Source organism: Zea mays, chromosome 7 (assembly GCF_902167145.1).
Source record: "Zea mays cultivar B73 chromosome 7, Zm-B73-REFERENCE-NAM-5.0, whole genome shotgun sequence".
Lineage (NCBI taxonomy): Eukaryota > Viridiplantae > Streptophyta > Magnoliopsida > Poales > Poaceae > Zea > Zea mays.
The window spans coordinates 36,707,425-36,726,682 of record NC_050102.1 but is presented as its reverse complement, the minus strand read 5'-3'; positions in this window follow the sequence as shown (position 1 = coordinate 36,726,682).

Here is a 19,258-nt window from a genome sequence, read left to right as displayed (position 1 = left end):
CGGCAACCCGAGCCATCTTCTCCTTTTTCCTTTGCACCTGCTGGTGAATGATTTCTAGGTCCCTGATCTCCTTGTCCAATTCCTCCTCCTGAAGTGTTGGACTAGTGGCCTTTCTATTTTGGCTCCTAGCCTCTCGGAGAGAGAGAGAGTGTCCTGGTTTGTGTCCAGTGGCTGCAATGCAGCCCCTGGCGTTGTTATCTTCTTCGGCGGCATAACGAAGGTTGATGCTTTGCCGAAGGTTGTGGAAGTGAGTACACCAGAGGTGGGCGCCAATGTTGGGGACTTGTTTTCAAATGCTATGAGTTAAGAACAAGGCAACACAAAATGTTAATGATTAAAGCCCTTCGTCCTCCGAAGCATTATCTCCCTTAGGATATAATGATCTTCAGACGAAGGTTGTGAAGGACGTACCTTCATCACCACAATATATATTAATGGAAGAAGAAGCATATAAATCATGAAAGAAAACATGAATAATCACACATCTTTAACATATCTTTATGAAATCATCATAAATGAATATGAATAATATTGAATTACACTTGTACCTTCGGCTTGACAGAAGGCAAAAGTCCAAGTGTGACGCACGAATGAATACAAGTCAGTGTGAACAGTATGGGGTACTGTTCATCTATTTATAGGCACAGGGCGCAGCCTGTGTAAAATTACATTCATGCCCTTTATGTTTACTATTTACTTAAGGACAATCTATCGAGTACTAGATAGCCTTTTCCTCCTTAAGTCGGTTCCTTTTTCAGCTATTGAGCCGAAGCTTCCTTGCGTGTTGCTTGGTATCTGGTTCAACCTTCGTCCAACCATGCTCCTTATACTGTGTACAACTTCATTCTGAGTCCGAAGGTTCCTGTTCATATATTACACTTGGGAAACATTGTTAATCATGTTTTTTAGGACCTTCGGAAGACGAAGGCCCCAACAAGAATAATCTAGCCCCCCCTCAAAAAGGTACTTTATGAAGGGCACTGTTCATCTATTTATAGCGAATCGGACAACTTCATACGAAATTACATTCATACCCACATGGATTACACACAAGATTTACAAATAATACAAGGGCAACATTGTCTTTTGCCTTCAGCATTCAGGATGGCACCTTCTTCTTACATCATCTTCATGTGTTGTTATGACGAAGCTAGCTTCGTTATCCTTCCACCGTTCCACACTGAAGATAGTATGATGCCAAAGCTCCTGCAATGCTTGACAAATATGTTGATAACCAATGGTTAACCGTGTTTTTGAGGACCTTCGAGCGACGAAGGCGCCCTACATATAGATTCTATAAAAAAATTATAGCTTGTAACATGGTCGGCAGGAATCTTGAAAATCTGAGGTAGGAGGTGATTCTGAACTGAACTAGAGGAATATGTCGATTTTTAGGAATCAATTTTGTTGTTGTATCTATTTGGTTGGGATTCTAGATTTTTTGTGGTGAATCTGGTTTAGAAAACTAAACCAAACACAACCTTAGGTTGAGTTTGGTTTCCCGAAGATAATAGAATCTGGAGCTAGTGTGGTACCTAAGAAAATACAACGAGATTCTGAGATTTTGTTTCTTGATGCACAGAATCCAAAGGACAATATAAGCTATGTTTGGATGTATAATGTGTCTTCAATAATAGATTTCCAATATCCAGAATGAACCAAACACGACCTTACCCACAACGAAGGTAATAGTTGCTCCAGTGGGGCGACAAGGGCTACTTATATGGGGGACTGGGGATTGTTAGGTTTTGCGGGGCTGACATGTTTGCTAGCGATGCGTTGGATCACGAGGGGGTGGTTGCGACGATACAGAGGCACGAGGGCACTACGTACAAAAGGGAGAGAACGACGCACAACTGTTGAACTGTTGAAACTAGTACTTTATAATAGTACAAATACAGATTTTGTAATTAGATAATAGATTAGCTAATTAAATAAAATATTTCAACATTTTTTATTTAGCGCTATCAGTAAATTTATAGGTATGTAGATTAATTATTCATTATTAGGTGTTATTGGTTAGGGTTTAAAAGATAATAACATAATAGAATTAGGGCATGTTTGGTTTCTTTAATCTAGTGGCTAAAGTTTAGTCTCTACTCTATTTGGATTTAGAGACTAAGTGTTCAAAACACATTAAACGGCTCATAAGAAGACCATAATATCCTTTACCACTCTCCTACTATTATGACAACACGTTAAGTGACTAAGCACTAAAGCACTTTAGTCCATGTATTAGTACCACTATTTGGCAATTTAGGGACTAAATGAGACTAAAATAAAGGGACTAATTTTAGTCCTTGAAACCAAACATGGTCTAAGTTTAGTGGATAATATAGAAGCGAACAGAACATAAACAAAGGGACTATTTGGTTCACCTTTTTCTGATGAGCTTTTCTGAGAATCTGGATTTCTGGAAAATCTGGCTGTGGGGAGAATCTGAATATCATGGGGTTTATGTATGGATGAAGATGAAGGGATTCATATGGTTTGTGATCTAGGAAGTGGTGGATTTCTCCTATCACGACGATTCGGTGGATTCTATGTTCACGTTGATTTAAATATTTGCACCAAAGTGATTCTCATGTAAGCAGGCTAAGGAGAGAAACATTTGGCTTTAAGAATTTGATTCTGGTGTCCGATTTTAACAAACACTCAAAAGTGATACTAGAGGGTACAAACTCGCCCGCCGCTGATGTGGACCTAACCAAGCTCATTCATAATTGAGTAGAGGTTAGTCCACTAGTTGTCTCTATTGATCTCTTGTTTTTTATTGCTGAATCACAAAACATGGCAACACAAATGTTAAATGTAAAAGATCTTCGTCCTTCGAAGCATCAAATCCTTTCGGGCATGATGGTTCTCAGGCGAAGGTTATGAAGAACAAGTCTTCATCATTTACAAATACAAAAATGTATTTACAAATGTAACATCATGATAATTATTTATATCATACTGAACGTTAAATAACATTAAAATTTGTATCATATGTTGACAAAGTAATATATGATATATATTACATTTGTACCTTCGAATTGCTCGAAGGTGAAAGTAATATATATTCCAATCTAGCGTGAACAGTATGGGGGTACTATTCATCTATTTATAGGCATGGGACGTAGCCCAAGCAAAAGTACATTTATGACCCTGACATATGCACATAATCCTAGTACAAACATCAGGGATTAACGAGTCTTTTTCTCTTCAGCTCAACATCATGTTTGACCTTCGTAACCACCTTGAGCTGAAGTTGCAATCCTTCGGTGCTTTACGCATACTTGTCGCAGCTTCGGCAATCAGTCCCATTGCTTATAAGCGATTTCCCTGTCCTGAGGACCTTCGGCAGAGAAGAAGACCCCCAACAGTAGCCCCTTCGCGGTGCTAGATCATTTTTTCATAACAAGCTCGATCCGCGAAAACATGAAGGCTTCTGAATGCCGAAGGTCCGAAAAACACATTCCCTGAGCTTGTTATTAAAAAACAAAATAAAAAGTTACAGCCTTTGTCGATCCATCGATCAGTCAGTATAAGCGATACGACGATTCACCTTCTTCACCTGCATGGCTATATAAACAGATGAGTTTGTGAGAAGTTACCATGGCATGCATTGCTATTGCATCGTTGTGATGTTGAAAATTTTTACTGAAGCCGAAGCTTTTTGTCGTTTGCGCACTTGTTGTGTAGCCTTCGGACAATCGTCAAGTTATTTGAAATTTAGCTTCGTCTTAAGAACTGAAATGGCTAGGATCAGGTTTACTGCTAGACTAACAAACTAAGGTGAAGAGATTGAAGCAACTGAGACGACCCCGATCTCAGAAGTAATGAGACATTCTGGGTTGGTTGTTCAAGAGGGAGAAGGGGCTATTTCGGAGAAGGATGATGCGATTGCCGAAGTTGGTAGTGATGATGATGAGGAGGATGATGGCATTTTGAGTCCAAGCAAACCTAGCCATATTAAATTTAGAAAATCCACTGTGAAGGTAGAAGACTTAGTTTTAATGAAAAAGCTTGGATATTTTGGGAAAATGATGATGAGTTGTTAAGGTTCGCCGGAGACGAAATAGTTCCAAAGCCAAGAGATGACGAAGTTGTTGTTTTAAGAGCTTCTTCAAAGCAGGGCTTCGGTTCCCTCTATATGAAATGATCGGTGAAGTTTCGAATTTTTTTAAAATTTATCTTCATCAACAGACTCCAGACGCTATAGTCAGGCTTAGCATGTATATCTAGGCTTTACGAAGTCAAGGAAAAGCTCTAATGCCAAAGGATTCTGTAGGGTCCATGAGCCTCATTATCAGGCCAAGGCAAGGACAGATGGTCTAGATAAAAACTTCGGATGCTACAACTTCGCATACCGGAAAGATACAAAGGCTCTAGTGATATGATTGGTTATCGCACCAAGTGACCTACCGGTTGGACAAATGAATGCTTCTATGTAAAAGCTGATGAGAAGAAAAGGGAAAAACTCATGAGCATGGTGATGAGTCCCTTGAAGTTAAGCATCGGCATGACGAGGCCATTATACACAATGCAACTCAGCTCCCCATGCCAATTAGCCAAAGTAGAATTCAGAGTCGTGGCAGCGCACATTAGTACTCGAGACATGGTGCAAGAATATTTGGCTAACAAACTTTTCCAACATCTGGTGGGTGGGGAATGCCGAAGAGGAAGGAAGAAGGGAAAAATTTGAACTCGTTCAGTTGCCATACCTGTTCAAATTTCGGAATACTTTCAGCGGCCCTTGTGCCGAATGGTGGAAATGATAGAGACAATGTGCAATGAGATCCTTAGAAACTATATGAACAAAGAGGATCAATTGATGACAGCCGCCTTTGGTACTCGGAAGAAATGAAGGCTGAACCGGGTAATGGATGCCCTTGCCTTCGAATACCCGGACTATGAAAGGCTTGACGAAGAAGCTGGAGGGGTGAAGAAAAAGAGGATCATAAGCATTTTGAAAAGGTAAGCAATCATATCTATTGAAGAAGACAAGCAAAGGGATGCTTCCAAGAAACAGAAAATTTCAGCGGAGCCGAAGCTTTCGGCTCCCAAAAGCAGAAGTCCTCAACTCTGGCCCCTACCGAGGCGAAGGTACAAGATTCACCAGAGAAGATTGCTAGAACCTATTCGTCCTCTTCTATCGACGTAACAGAAATCCTAAAGGTAAGGACTGAACCTATTGGGGGCCTTCTTCTCTGCCGAAGGTCCTTAAGACGAAGACCCTGCGAAGAAGGTACTATTGCGGAATGCTGAAGCTCGAAAGCTTCGGCCAAGACCAAGCAAAGAAGGAGAAAGGACTAGTTAGACCTTCTTAGTTTAAGTTGCTTGTAAACTAATGTCCAAGGACATGGATGTAATTTCACCCGGGTTGCGTCCCGTGCCTATAAATAGATGAACAGTACCCCCGTACTGTTCACGCTAGATTGTACTTTTACTCTCTTGCATCCTCGCCTTCGAGCAAGCTGAAGATACCAATGTAATATTATGATATTCTTATATGTTTCGTGGAATACAATAATGAATGAATTATTAAGATACTATTTATCATGTTTATTCCTTTGTATTTCATGTTTACTTATTGAATGATGAAGGTATGTCCTTCTGGACCTTCGTCTGATGAGTATTATACCCATGGGGAAATAATGCTTCGAAGGACGAATGTCTCTTACAATTAACAATTGTGTTGCCTTGTTCTTGACTTACAGTATTTGAGAACAAGTGACCAACATTGGCGCCCACCTCCGGTAATCTCACGTCCACAATTGTGACAATGACTTCGTAAGTCAACCTAGCTATGGCACCTTCAGCTACGAAGTTGGTGCTCCCAATCATAGGCGGCTCAAGTTCTGAACTAGCCAACAAGAAGCAGAAGAAAGAAGCACAAAGAAGGGTACAACATGTCGGAGTGCAAGGACCCTTCATCAAATCCAAATGGTCTCACATACCAATCACCTTCTCCCAGGAGGATCTTCAGCTCAAGGATTATCCCCACAATGATGCAATGGTCATATCTTGTGTCATCAAGGGATTTTTGGTCCACAATGTCCTAGTGGACATAGGAAGTGCGGCATATATCATCTTCGCGAAGGCCTTCAGGCAAATGCAACAGTCGATTGACAAGATACATGATGCAACACACCCCTTTGTGGCTTCAGAGGAAGACAGATCATGGCGCTCGGCAAGATAACTATGCCAGTCACCTTTGGCTATGTTCACAACACAAGGACATAACATGTTGTCTTTGACATTGTCGACATGGACTATTGTTACAATGTAATCATTGGATGAGGGACATTGAATGCCTTCGAAGCAATACTTCACCCAACATATCTTTGCATGAAGATACCTTCAGAATAAGGGCCCATTGTTGTGCATGGAAGCCAAGAGGCTACCAGGATAGCCGAAGGAAGTTGGACAGATTCGAAGGCCATACATAACATAGATGAAGCTGAAGTTCAACAGCAATATAAGCATAAAAGAGAAAAGGCTGCTTCGACAGATCAACCAAAGCCCATGTTTTTGTGTGAAGACATAGCTAAACAGAAAGTGCTATTGGAATCTCAATTGTCTGACAAACAAGAGAAGACTTTGTTGAGATTTCTGTTCAACAACAAAGATGTTTTCGCTTGGTCAGCCAATGATCTCTGCGGTGTCAATAGAGATATCATTGAACACTCACTCATTGTAGAGCCGGCCTTCAGACCAAGAAAGCAGAGGTTTCAAAAAATGTATGGTGTTATTAGAGAAGTGACATACCCACAGTGGTTGGCAAATACTGTGATGGTAAAGAAAGCTAATGGAAAATGGAGAATGTGCATTGACTTTACAGATCTCAATAAGGCATGCCCAAAGGATGAATTCCAATTGCCAAGAATAGATTCCCTTGTGGATGCAGCAGCTACTTCGGAGCTCAAGAGCTTATTGGACTACTACTCAGGCTATCATCAAATATGGATGAAGAAGGAGGATGAGCCGAAGACAAGCTTCATAACTCCTAGTGGGACTTATTGTTACCTTCGGATCCCTGAGGGCTCAAGAATGCTGGAGGAAGTTTCTGTGGGATGACTGCCAAAGTTCTTCACTCCCAAATCGACAAAAATGTGTTGACATATGTTGATGATATCATAGTAAAGAGCACAAAGCAAGAAAACCATGTTGCTGATTTGCAAGAGACATTTGCCAACTTTGAGGCAGGCTGGCCTTAAATTAAATCTAGAAAAATGCGTCTTCGGAGTGAAGAAGGGCAAATTTCTTGGTTTCTTGGTATCAACAAAGGGTATCGAAGCTAATCCAAGTAAGATAGAAGCCATACTTCGAATGGAGCCACCAAAGTCAAGAAAGGGTGTCCAAAGATTGATAGGGAGGCTGGCATCATTGAATAGATTTATTTCAAGGTCAGCAGAGAGGAACTTGCCATTCTTCGAAGTGCGGAAGTCAGCCGAAGTCTTTCATTGGGGACCAAATCAGCAAAAGGCCTTCGAAGAACTGAAACAATATTTGATAGAGCTGACAACCCTAACTCCACCTTCAGCAGGAACTCCATTACTGTTGTATGTATCTGCTTCTCATGCTGCGGTTAGTGCAGCATTGGTGCAAGAGAAGCAGGAGGGCCAGGCAAGAAAACAAGTGCCAGTCTACTTCGTTTCTGAAGTGCTTAGTGCATCAAAGAAAAATTATACAGAGATAGAGAAGGTACTATATGCTATACTAATGGCTTCCAGGAAGCTTCGGCATTATTTTCAAGCATATCATATCATAGTACCTTCTTTGCAACCTCTCAAGGACATAATGAGGAATAGAGAGGCCACAGGAAGAGTTGGAAAATGGGCTACAAAACTGAACGAATTCACTATTGATTTCATTCATAGATCCTCGATCCAATCCCAGGCGTTAGCAGACTTCATTGTTGATTGGACGTCAGGAACTCTGGACGAAGAGAAAACAACCGATGCCGAAGCCTAGACAGTATTTTGTGATGGGTCTTGGGGAACCTTCAGCGCAAGAGCAGTAGCTGTCTTGATTTCACCATCTAAAATCAAAACTTGCTATGCAGCAAGATTGGACTTCAATTGCACAAATAATATTGCAGAGTACGAAGCCCTTCTCTTGGGGCTCCGAAAGCTTAAAGCAATGGGAATAAGAAAGGCAATACTCAAATCTGACTCACAGGTCATCTCAAATCATGTTGATAAAAATAGCAAAGCAAGAGACCCGAAGCTAGAAAAATATTTGGATGCAGTCCGAGGGATGGAGGCTTCCTTCGAAGGTTTTTCTATAAAAAATATTCCGAGAGGAGAAAACGAGCACACAGATCTGCTAGCTAAATCAGCGGCACATAGGCTCCGTTACCTTCGGAAGTTTTCTTTGAAACAATAAAAGTGCCTTAGGTTGAGCTCATGGAAAGAGCGGTGCTCACAATTTCACCAGTACATAGTGAAGATTGGAGGACTGAGATTGTATCTTTCCTCCAAGGTAACTGTCTTTCGGATGATGAAGTTTACAATAAAAGAATGGAAGCAAGGACAAGGCCATATGTAATCATAGAAGGGGAGTTATACAAACACGAAGTCTGCTCTCCATTGCTCAAGTGTTTGTCCAGAGCCGAAGGTCAAGAATTGATGAAGGAAATACATGCAGGTTTATGTGGGGCCCATATTGGATCTAGACCTTTGCTGGTGAAGGTTTTCAGGCAAGGTTTTTACTGGCCGAAGGCAGCTTCAGATGCAGCAGATTTGGTTCAAAAATGTGAAAATTGCCAAAGATGTGCTAGAGACCAGAAGCAACCTTTGTCTCTAACCCAGCTAATACAGCCAACATGGCCACTGCAAAGGTGGGGCTTGGATTTATTAGGTCCACTTCCACCAGCACAAGGCAACTTGAAATATGTTGTGGTGGCAGTGGAGTACTTTTCAAAGTGGATTGAGGCAAAGCCCTTAGCTACAATAACTTTGGCTATAGTACAGAAATTCTTCTGCCAAAATATTGTTTGTCGCTTCGGCGTGCCGAAGGATATCACCGTTGATAATGGAACTCAGTTCGATGCTGAAACATTCAAGACCTTTTGTAACCAGATTGGTACAAAAATACACTTCGCATCAGTGAGGCATCCAGAGTCAAATGGACTAGTAGAAAGAGCAAACAGAATAATAATAACAGGAATAATGAAGTCAATCTTCAATCAACCCATAGGAAAGTGGCCAGGCGAATTAATAAAGGTAGTGTGGAACCACAACACTGCTATTTCAAGGTCAACAGGATTTACCCTGTTCAAGCTTCTGTTCGGTGACGAAGCAATAACACAGCAAGAAGCAAGAACGGGTTCAATAAGAACCTTAGCTTCGATGGAGGATGAAGGTGATTGCCAAGTAACAAAAGATACCATAGAAGGGACTAGACTGCAAGCAATAGAACACATCAATAACTACCAGGCCGAAACAATCAAATGACATGATAGAAAGGTAAAAAAATGAAGAATATTAAGCCAGGACATTTGGTGCTTCGAAGAGTGGCCAACCCTGATACAGTGGGGAAGCTTCAGCTCAAGTGGGAAGGTCCCTTTTTGGTGGTATCTTCGTCAAGACCTGGATCTTACAGATTGAAAGACATGGAAGACAATGACATACCAAGGTCTTGGAATGCGGATGAGCTTCATCGGTATTATGTGTAAACAATGTAATTTTCTTATTTTTTCCTATGGCACCCTTTTCCTTTCAAGAGGGGAGAAAGGTTTTTAATGGGGCCATAGGCTGTAATTTTCATTATTTGTTCAGCCCTATGCAATACAAGGGCCAAATTCCCCCACATGTAAATATGTAATAACAGGGATCGTACCATCGAGTGCAAGACGCCATGGAGAAGCTCAAAAGTCGTCCCTAAGGGGAAGCAGAGCTAACATGACACCTAAAGAGGTGAAGAAGCTACAAAGTCGTTCCTAAAGAAACATAGAGTAAGTCACGAAGCTCTAAAGTCATTCCTAAGGGAATGCAGAGATAAAATGCCAACTAAATCAAGGGTGAAGAAGCTCCAAAGTCGTTCCTAAGGGGATGCAAAGCTTAGCTCAAAAGTTGTTCCTAAGGGGACACAGAGCTGGAATACCACCTAAGTAAAAGGTGAAGGGACTCAAAAGACGTTCCTAAGGGGATGCAGAGTCTGGGTGTGCTTTTGGCATACATTTGCATATTTCATCACATCATCCTTTGCATTCATGAGAGCATACATTAGACATTCATAGGCTCATCATCATGGCATTAAGCATAGACATTAACAGAGAAAACAAGAAATGCATGTCTTGACGAGAAAACGCTTCGTTGCATACGAAGATGCTTCGTCTTCAATAAAAAATGCTTTGATGTGAACGAAAATAAGGGAAGGTGTTTTTCGCCTTCGGCTCAAAAGGTTACAAGCATTGGTTTCATCCACAACAAAGCAATTCACACATGAGCGAAAGGTAAAATGGTATTACAAGGTATTAACAAATATATACAATATTTTGTTCAACTATCAATTACAATTTTTTGCCATATGATACAAAGAGTTCTTAAGTCTTTCTACAGATAAATACAGAAGGAGATTCTAGAGTCTTCAGTGTTTCAGAACAAGCTTCGGTTTAGCGACCTTCGGCGCCATCATGCTGCAGAAAAACAAGGTATAAGTGTTGCAGGGGAAGAAGGCGAACCACCAGACCGCCTACACTGATTGAGCAGTGGATCGCTCGGCGCTCAGAATATTTTAAACGTTTTTCGATAACAAGCTCAGGGAAGGTGCTTTTTGGACCTTCGACATTCCGAAGCCTTTAAGTTTTTCGCGGATCGAGCTCGTTACGAAAAAATGATCTAGCACCGCGAAGGGGCTACTATTGGGGGCCTTCTTCTCTGCCGAAGGTCCTTAAGACGAAGACCCTGCGAAGAAGGTACTATTGCGGATTGCCGAACCTCGAAATCTTTGGCCCAGACCAAGCAAAGAAGGAGAAAGGACTAGTTAGACCTTCTTAGTTTAAGTTGCTTGTAAACTAATGTCCAAGGACATGGATGTAATTTCACTCGGGCTGCGTCCTGTGCCTATAAATAGATGAACAGTACCCCGTATTGTTCACGCTGGATTGTACATTTACTCTTTTGCATCCCCGCCTTCAAGCAAGCCGAAGGTACCAATGTAATATTATGATATTCTTATATGTTTCGTGGAATACAATAATGAATGAATTATTAAGATACTATTTATCATGTTTATTCCTTTGTATTTCATGTTTACTTATTGAATGATGAAGGTATGTCCTTCTAGACCTTCGTCTGATGAGTATTATACCCATGGGGAAATAATGCTTCGGAGGACGAAGGTCTCTTACAATTAGCAATTGTGTTGCCTTGTTCTTGACTTACAGTATTTGAGAACAAGTGACCAACAGAACCCTTTCCGTTTGCTATGCTAAGTCCTCTGGGGTCAGATCTGACTAGCTTATTGCAGTTAAAGGAGAAGGGGTTGAAAAAGGTGCAGAAGATGAGAAGAAGACTGCTTCAGCGACTGGGGGAAATGAGGGTGGTCAGAAGAAACGTTGCATGATGGCTGTAATGAGGGCCATCCATAAGACCCCACCCCCGGTCGCGACAGAAAAAATTGATGCCCCCGCCGATGCCGAAGCTGATGAAATGGCCACTGAAGCTGAAAATAGTGGATGCCCTCTTGGAACCACAATGTTGGAGATTGATAGGATTATAGCTGATGTGGTTCCCGAGAGGAAAATAGATGAAGTGACTGCTGGTAGGGCTACACCCTTCAAGGTGAAAGAATTATAAGGAGCTTCTTCGGAGAGCAAAGATTTGGACCTACGACACTTGGGTGGCCAAGAACTCTCCGAAGAAGATATCTCTGGACTGAAAAGTTCGCTATTGCTAGTGGCTACTAGCCTAGATCCGTTCTCTTTGGTGGTGTTGATGAAGAAATTCTAGGGTACATCCCTGATTGTGCCGGAGCAAAGATTGTCAACACCCTATAAAAGAGCATCGGATTCCCGAAGCTCGAACGAGACCTGAGCAACTATAGAAGGCAACATATTACTAGAAATTTATTCTACTCAAATTTTAAGGTGCAAAACTTATTGTTTACTTCTACAATTTATTAATTTTTTGAATTTCAAGAGTTTTGAGCTAATACAGCTTCGACTTTTTCAACAGAACCTACTTCTAAGCAAAGCTTTGAAGTTGCAACAGGAAAACGAAGGCAGAAAGAATGAGCTCGTTGTCAGTAACTTGGAAGAGAAAGTGAAAGACCTTGAAAATCTTTTGGAGGAAAAGGATTCTAAGATCAAAACTGCCAAAGGAGACCTGGCTAAAGCTCACCTTCGGATTGAAAATCAAATTACTCAAATCTCTGACCAAGACAAACAATTGAAGAGATTAAACACAGAGCTCGAAGAAGTGAACTCAAACTCAAAAAATGCTACAGTCCGCTACGAGCATGAAATTAAAAAACTAAAATATGAAGTCAAAGCCGAAGCACAGAAAAAACTCTAAGTTATCCAAAACCCTCATAATGCTTTGAGACACTTGCTTCGGCTTCGCAACTCGGTGTTCTCTTTGTCTGCGCGAAATCTTCAATTCGGTCAGAGCAATGTCAGGAGAAGCAAATTATTATGCTGGCAATATTCCAAAGGCGCTTGAGTTTGTCAAAAAAGAAATCAATGAATTTGACGAAGTTATGGTGGGACATGGAGATTTTTGCGTTCTAGTGGCCGCCCGAGGAACTACTACTATTTTTGCGAAAGCCGGGTGTAAACATTTGAAAAATGTTAACAAGCCTACCTTCACTATCTCCCCAACTGACCTTGAGAATATTACAAGCGAGGCTCGAAGCGTGGGTAACAGATTTATTACCCAAATTTGGATGAAGGGTGGCCGAGCGCTAGCTAGAAACGAAGCTTGGGCTCTCCTTGACGAAGTATGAAAATGTCCCTACTCCCCCCTCTCTCTCTCTCTTTTCTACTTCATACTATCAAGCATTTCATATGATATATTATATTTTTTATTTAGGCTGATGTTGGCAAAGAATGAATAACCGAAGCTAAAGACAATGTTAGTATAGTCTGGAGACCCGAAGCTAAAGGATTTTGGCGTAGTCTTAGAAGAATTATTGTAACTTTTGTGCAAAAAATGTATGTAGATAGAAAATATAATGTAATGGAAGTAATGAAAGATTGGCTTGTAGTATATTGTTACCTTGCAATTTTACCTTCGTCTATTGTCGTTTGCTTTGTTGTGGACGAAACCACTTTGTTTCTTTTGAGCCAAAGGCAAAAAACACCTTTCCTTCTTTTCGTTCACAACGAAGCATTTTAGAGCCGAAGGAAAAAACATCCTTTTCATTCATAATAAAACATTCTTGAGCCGAAGACGAAAAACCGCCTTCCCTTCTTTTCCATTAGTGTCTTATGCAATGCACCATGGTGCGATGAAGCTATAGATGTCTAATGCATGTTTGTATGAATGCAAAATATGATGTGATGAAATATGCAAGTGCATGCCGGAGATGACAAAACCCACACAATCACTCACACATACTCTTTATCCCCTTAGGAACGACTTTGGAGTCTCTTCACCTCTATACTTAGGTGACATTTTAGCTCTGCATTCCCTTAGGAACGACTTTGGAGCTAAGCTCTGTATCCACTTAGGAAGGACTTTGGAGCTTCTTCACCTTTTAATTAGGTGCCATTTTAGCTCTGCATCCCCTTAGGAACGACTTTGGAGCTTCTTCACCTTTTACTTAGGTGGCATTCTAGCTCTGCATCCCCGTAGGAATGACTTTAGAGCTTTCTTATATTTTTACACTCGATGGTCTAATCCTAGATCTTTACATTTTATATATGGGGGAAATTTGCCCTTGTATTGGATGGGGCTGTGAAGAGAAAATGAAAATTACAATCTATGGTCCCATTAAAAACCTTTCTCCCCTCTTGAAAGGAAAATGGTGCCGTAGGAAAAAGAAAATTACATGATCGTTACACATAGTATCTCCGAAGCTCGTTTGCATTCTAGGATATTGGAATATCATTCCCATCCAGGTCTTTCAACCTGTACAATCTGGTCTTGACGAAGATACCACCAAAAAGGGGCCCTCCCACTTGAGTCGTAGCTTTCCCACTATCTCTGGGTTGGCTATCCTTCGAAGCACCAAATGCCCTGGCTTAATATTCTTTAATCTCACTTTCCTATCCTGCCACTTTACTGTTTCAGCTTGGTATTTATTGATATGATCTATTACTTGAAGTTTGATCCCTTCTATGGTGTCTTTTGATACTTTGCAAGTGTCTTCGTCCTCCGCCGAAGCTAGAGTCCTTATCGATCCTGTTCTTGCTTCTTCCGGTGTTATTGCTTGGTCTCTGAATAAAAGCTTAAATGGAGTGAACCCTGTTGACCTTGAAACAACAGTGTTATGATTCCACACTACTTTCACTAACTCGTCTGGCCACTTTCCCTTTGGCAGATTAAAGATTGATTTCATTATCCCTGTGTTGATGATTCCATTTGCCCGCTCTACTAAACCGTTAGGCTCTGGATGTCTCACTGATGCGAAGTGTATATGTTGGGGACTTGTTCTCAAATGCTATGAGTTAGGAACAAGGCAACACAAAATTTTAATAGTTAAAGACCTTTGTCCTTCGAAGCATTATCTCCCTTAGGATATAATGGTCCTTAGACGAAGGTTCTGAAGGACGTATCTTCATCATCTCAGTATATAATAATGAAGGTAGAAGCATATGAAACATGGGAAATAACATGAATAATCATATGATATTATTAATATATATTTATTATATCATCATGACTAAACATGAACAATATTGATTACATTTATACCTTCGACTTGATAGAAGGCAAAAATCCAGGCGTGACGTGCGAGTAAATACAAGTCAGTGTGAACAGTACGGGGTTACTGCTCACCTATTTATAGGCACGGGACGCAGCCCGGTCGAAATTACATTTATGTCCTTGATAACAAATTATAAACACGATACAAATTATCAGGGACTGAACGGTCTTTTCCTCTTTAAGTCGGTGCCGCCCTTCATCTCAAGGCGCATCATTATGTCGAAGCTCTCTGGGTTGTAGCTTCGGCATATTCCTTCGTGTTATGTCTGCTTGCATATCGTCCTGCCGAAGGTGTTTTTTCTTAGAGGACCTTTAGCGCAGAAGAAGGCCCCAACAGTAGCCCTTCGCGGTGCTAGATCGTTTTTCGTAACGAGCTCGATCCACGAAAAATCTCAAAGGCTTCGGAATGCCGAAGGTCCAAAAAACACCTTCCCTGAGCTCGTTGCCGAGAAACAATTAAATACTCCAGTCGTCAGGTGGTCCACCGTTTAGTGAATGGAGACGATCTCGCGGTTTGCCTTCTGAGCATCGAGTGGTCCACCGTTCAGCGAGTACAGGCGGTTTGACGATTCACCTTCCCACCTGCAGCACTATATAAACAGACAGGTTGGTGCAGAGTTACCACAACATTCATTGCCATTGCACTGTTGTACTGTTAAAATTTAACCATAGTCGAAGCATTTTCACTGCAATCTCGAGTGGACCATCATTTTGAGTTAACTTCGTAAAAAAAGAGAGCTTCTAAAACTACAAAAGACATCAACTTCGTAAAAACTGCAAAAAAATCCATCAGATGGCCAGAGTACGCTCGACTGCAAGGGTGACTCGTGAAGGAGAGGAGACCGAGGCCACCGAGACAGCTCCAATTTTCGAAGTTATGAGACAATCAGGTCTAGTTGTGACAGAGGGGACCATTGACGAAGGCACACCTGCTGCCGAAGCTGAACAAGCTGACATTGAAGAAGAAAATGTTGATGAAGAAGAGGATGATTATAGCATTTTGATCCCATCAAAACCTAGCCACCTAGATTTTGAGAAATCTACTGTGTCTGAAGCCCACGTGCCCATGATGATGAAGCTGGGTTACTTTGGAGAATCTGAAAGGAAACTGATCCGAATTGCCGGAGAAGAGACCACCTCCGTGCCGAAAGATGATGAAGTAGTTGTTTTCAAGAGTTTTTTCAAAACAGGATTTTGGTTCCCTCTGAACGAGATGATAGGAGAAGTCTTGAAAATTTTTGAAGTTTATCTTCATCAGCTGACCCCTAAGGCCATTGTTAGGCTCAGCATCTTCATCTGGGCCCTTCGAAGCCAAGGGATGAGCCCAGATGCCGAAGCATTCTGCCGGGTGCACGAATTACACTATCAGACGAAGGCCAGGGCAGACGGTCTTCATGAAAATTTTGGCTGCTACAATTTTGCATACCGCAAGGATACGAAGGCTCCAGTTCTTAGCTACCGCACCAAATGGCCAACCGGCTGGAAGGGTGAATGGTTTTATATCAAGGCCGATGAGAAGAAGAGGGGGAAACTGATGATGATGGTCATGTGCCCGTTGTCTTTAAGCTTCGGAATGACCAGACCTTTGTGCAACATGCAGCCAGGGTCAGCATGCCAGCTGGCCGCAGTAGAGTCCAGAGTGGTGGCTGAACAAATCAGCACCAGAGACCTGGTGCAAGAATACCTGGCCAATAGGACATCTCCAACGTCAAGTGATTGGGGCATGCCGAAGCTAAAAGGAACAAAGAAAAAATATGAACTTGTTTGATTGCCTTATCGTTTTAAGTTTGAGAAACAGTTCAAAGAGCCTTGCCAAGAATGGTTGGAGATGATTGAAACTATGTGCAATGAAATTTTGGGGAACTATACTAAAAAGGAAGACCAATTAATGACAGCAGCCTTCGGCACCCGGTCAAAACGAAGGTTAAACCGTGTAATGGATGCTCTAAAATTTGAATACCCTGATTATGAGCGGCTCAACAAGGGTGCCGAAGGGGCAAAAAGAAAAAGGGTTGTTAGCATTCTAAGCAGACAAGCTGCCAGAATGGTGAAAGAAGATGAGAAGATCTTAAAGAAGAGAAAATCCAGTCCCGAGCCGAAGGTGGCAGCTTTAAAGAAAAGAAAAGCTAAATCCCTAGAGCCGAAGGTGTCTGAAGAGGAAAAGGAGACTCACTCAACACCTCCAGCTGCCGAAGTGGCAGAAATTTTAAAGGTAATGACTGAATCTCTACCTATCAAGCTGCTAAGCCCTCTGGGACCAGAACTGACGAAGCTTTTTCAGAAGAAAGAAGAACCTTCAGCCACAAAGAAGGCAGATGGGCTGAAGAAGCAAAGAATTGGTAGCGTAATGCAAGCCATTGAAAAGACGCCACCATCGGCCTCGGCATCTAAGATAGCACCTGCTGTAAGCGCCGAGGCCGCCGCCGAAGCAAACATATCGGCCGAAGCTACAGCTGCCGCCGAACCTGCCAACTTGGAAAGCACATTATCTGGGATTGATAAATTGCTATTGGATATGCCTACAGAAGAAACAGTTGCAGCTGCGGAACAGGTCATGGTCCCAGTGCCTGACAAAGGAAAGTAAATTGCCGATGCTGCTTCGGAAGAAAAAGATTTCGAGCTTCGGAACCTGATCGGACAAGAACTATCTAAGGCCGAAAAGAAGGAGCTACAGGAATACAGCATTTCCTGTGGCTACCAGCCAGGAGTCATGCTCTTTGGCGGGATCGATGAAGAGGCGTTGGGATGCGTTCGCGACCGTACCGGGGCGAAGGTAATCGACACTCTATCAAAGAGTGTTGGTTTTCCGAAGCTTGAAGTCGATATTAGCAGCTACCGATGACAACATATCGTCGGTAGTTTGTTTTATTCCAACTTTAAGGTAAAATTCTTTTAATAAAGCAAAATTTTATTATTTGTTTTATTTTTACGACGAAGTTTGCTGATGAAGGTCTATTTTGTACAGAGTATGCTGCTGAGCAAGGCGCTGCAAATGCAACAGGACCTCGAGGATAAAAAGAACAAAATTATAATCAAAGGTCTAGAGAGCAAAATCAAAGAAAATGAAGCTTCTCTTGAAAAGAAAGATTTCCTACTCCAAGCAGTGGAAGGCTCCCTTGCAGAAGCGCAAACCGAAAATGCTAGATTAAACAGGGAGCTTCTCCAAAAACCAGAGAGCTTCGAACAAGAAAGAAAAAATTTGAAGACAAAATACGAAGCTGAAGCTGTTTAAAATACGAAGTTGAAGCAATCTTTGAAAGAACTTCGGGACATATGTCTGGATTTTGGCAGCCGCTGCGTGCAGCGACTGAAAAAGGTTTTTAACTCGGTTGGGGCCAGCGCTGAAAAGTTTACTCCTTCGGCCAAAAACATATCCAGCACCTTCGAACATATTGAAGGCGAAGTTGAGGCGCTGGACGAAATAATAGCGGGGCATGGTGAATTTTGTGCCCTACTAGCTTCTCGTGGTATAGCTGCAGCATTTCTGAAAGCTGGCTGTACACATGCGAAGTTAGTGAATAGACCTACCTTCAGCCTATCTTTGACAGATTTGGTTGATATTCCCGGCGAAGCCCGAAGCATAGGAAGTAGATTTATAACACAAATTTGGGTGAAGGGTGGTCGTGACTTGGCTGGTGATGAAGCCCGAAGCTTACTTAAGCCGGTATGAAACTTATACATGTTGCTTCTTTTCTTGTGACTACCTTTTACCTTATAAATTTTTGTTGTGTGCAGGATGATGATGCCGAAGATTAGTAATCCGAAGTAGATTCCGAAGGCCACTGAAGCTGATCTTTAGACTTGCCTGCATAGATCTTTTAGAGGCATTTGTATTATCTCTGTAAAAGACATTGTAACCGAGAATTTGAACTTTACTCTGTATATTTGTCCATACCTTGTAATATATTTTTACCTTTCCTTCCATGTGTAAATTGCTTTGCTATGGACAAAACTTATATCTTTTGAGCCGAAGGCGAAAAACAGCTTCCCTTCTTTTCGTACACAACGAAGCATATCTTGCTTCTTCATGCTCATCAAAGCATTGTTATGAAAGCTGAAGTATCTGTTTGTGCTTTATGTTATGATGATGATGATCCTACGAATGTCTACATGAATGTGTATGTATGCAATGAATGATGTAATGTAATGTGCAAATGAATGTCCAAATACACACACGAAGCCACACCCAGACTCTGCATCCGCTTAGGAACGTCTTTTGAGTCTTAAGCTCTGCATCCCCTTAGGAACGACTATTGAGCTTCTTCACCTTCTATTTCAGTTTTATAAGTTCTGCATCCCCTCAGGAATGACTTTTGAACTTCTTCGCCTTATATTTCGGCGGTATTTGGCTCTGCATTCCCTTAGGAACGACTTTTGAGCAGAAAACTTACACTGTG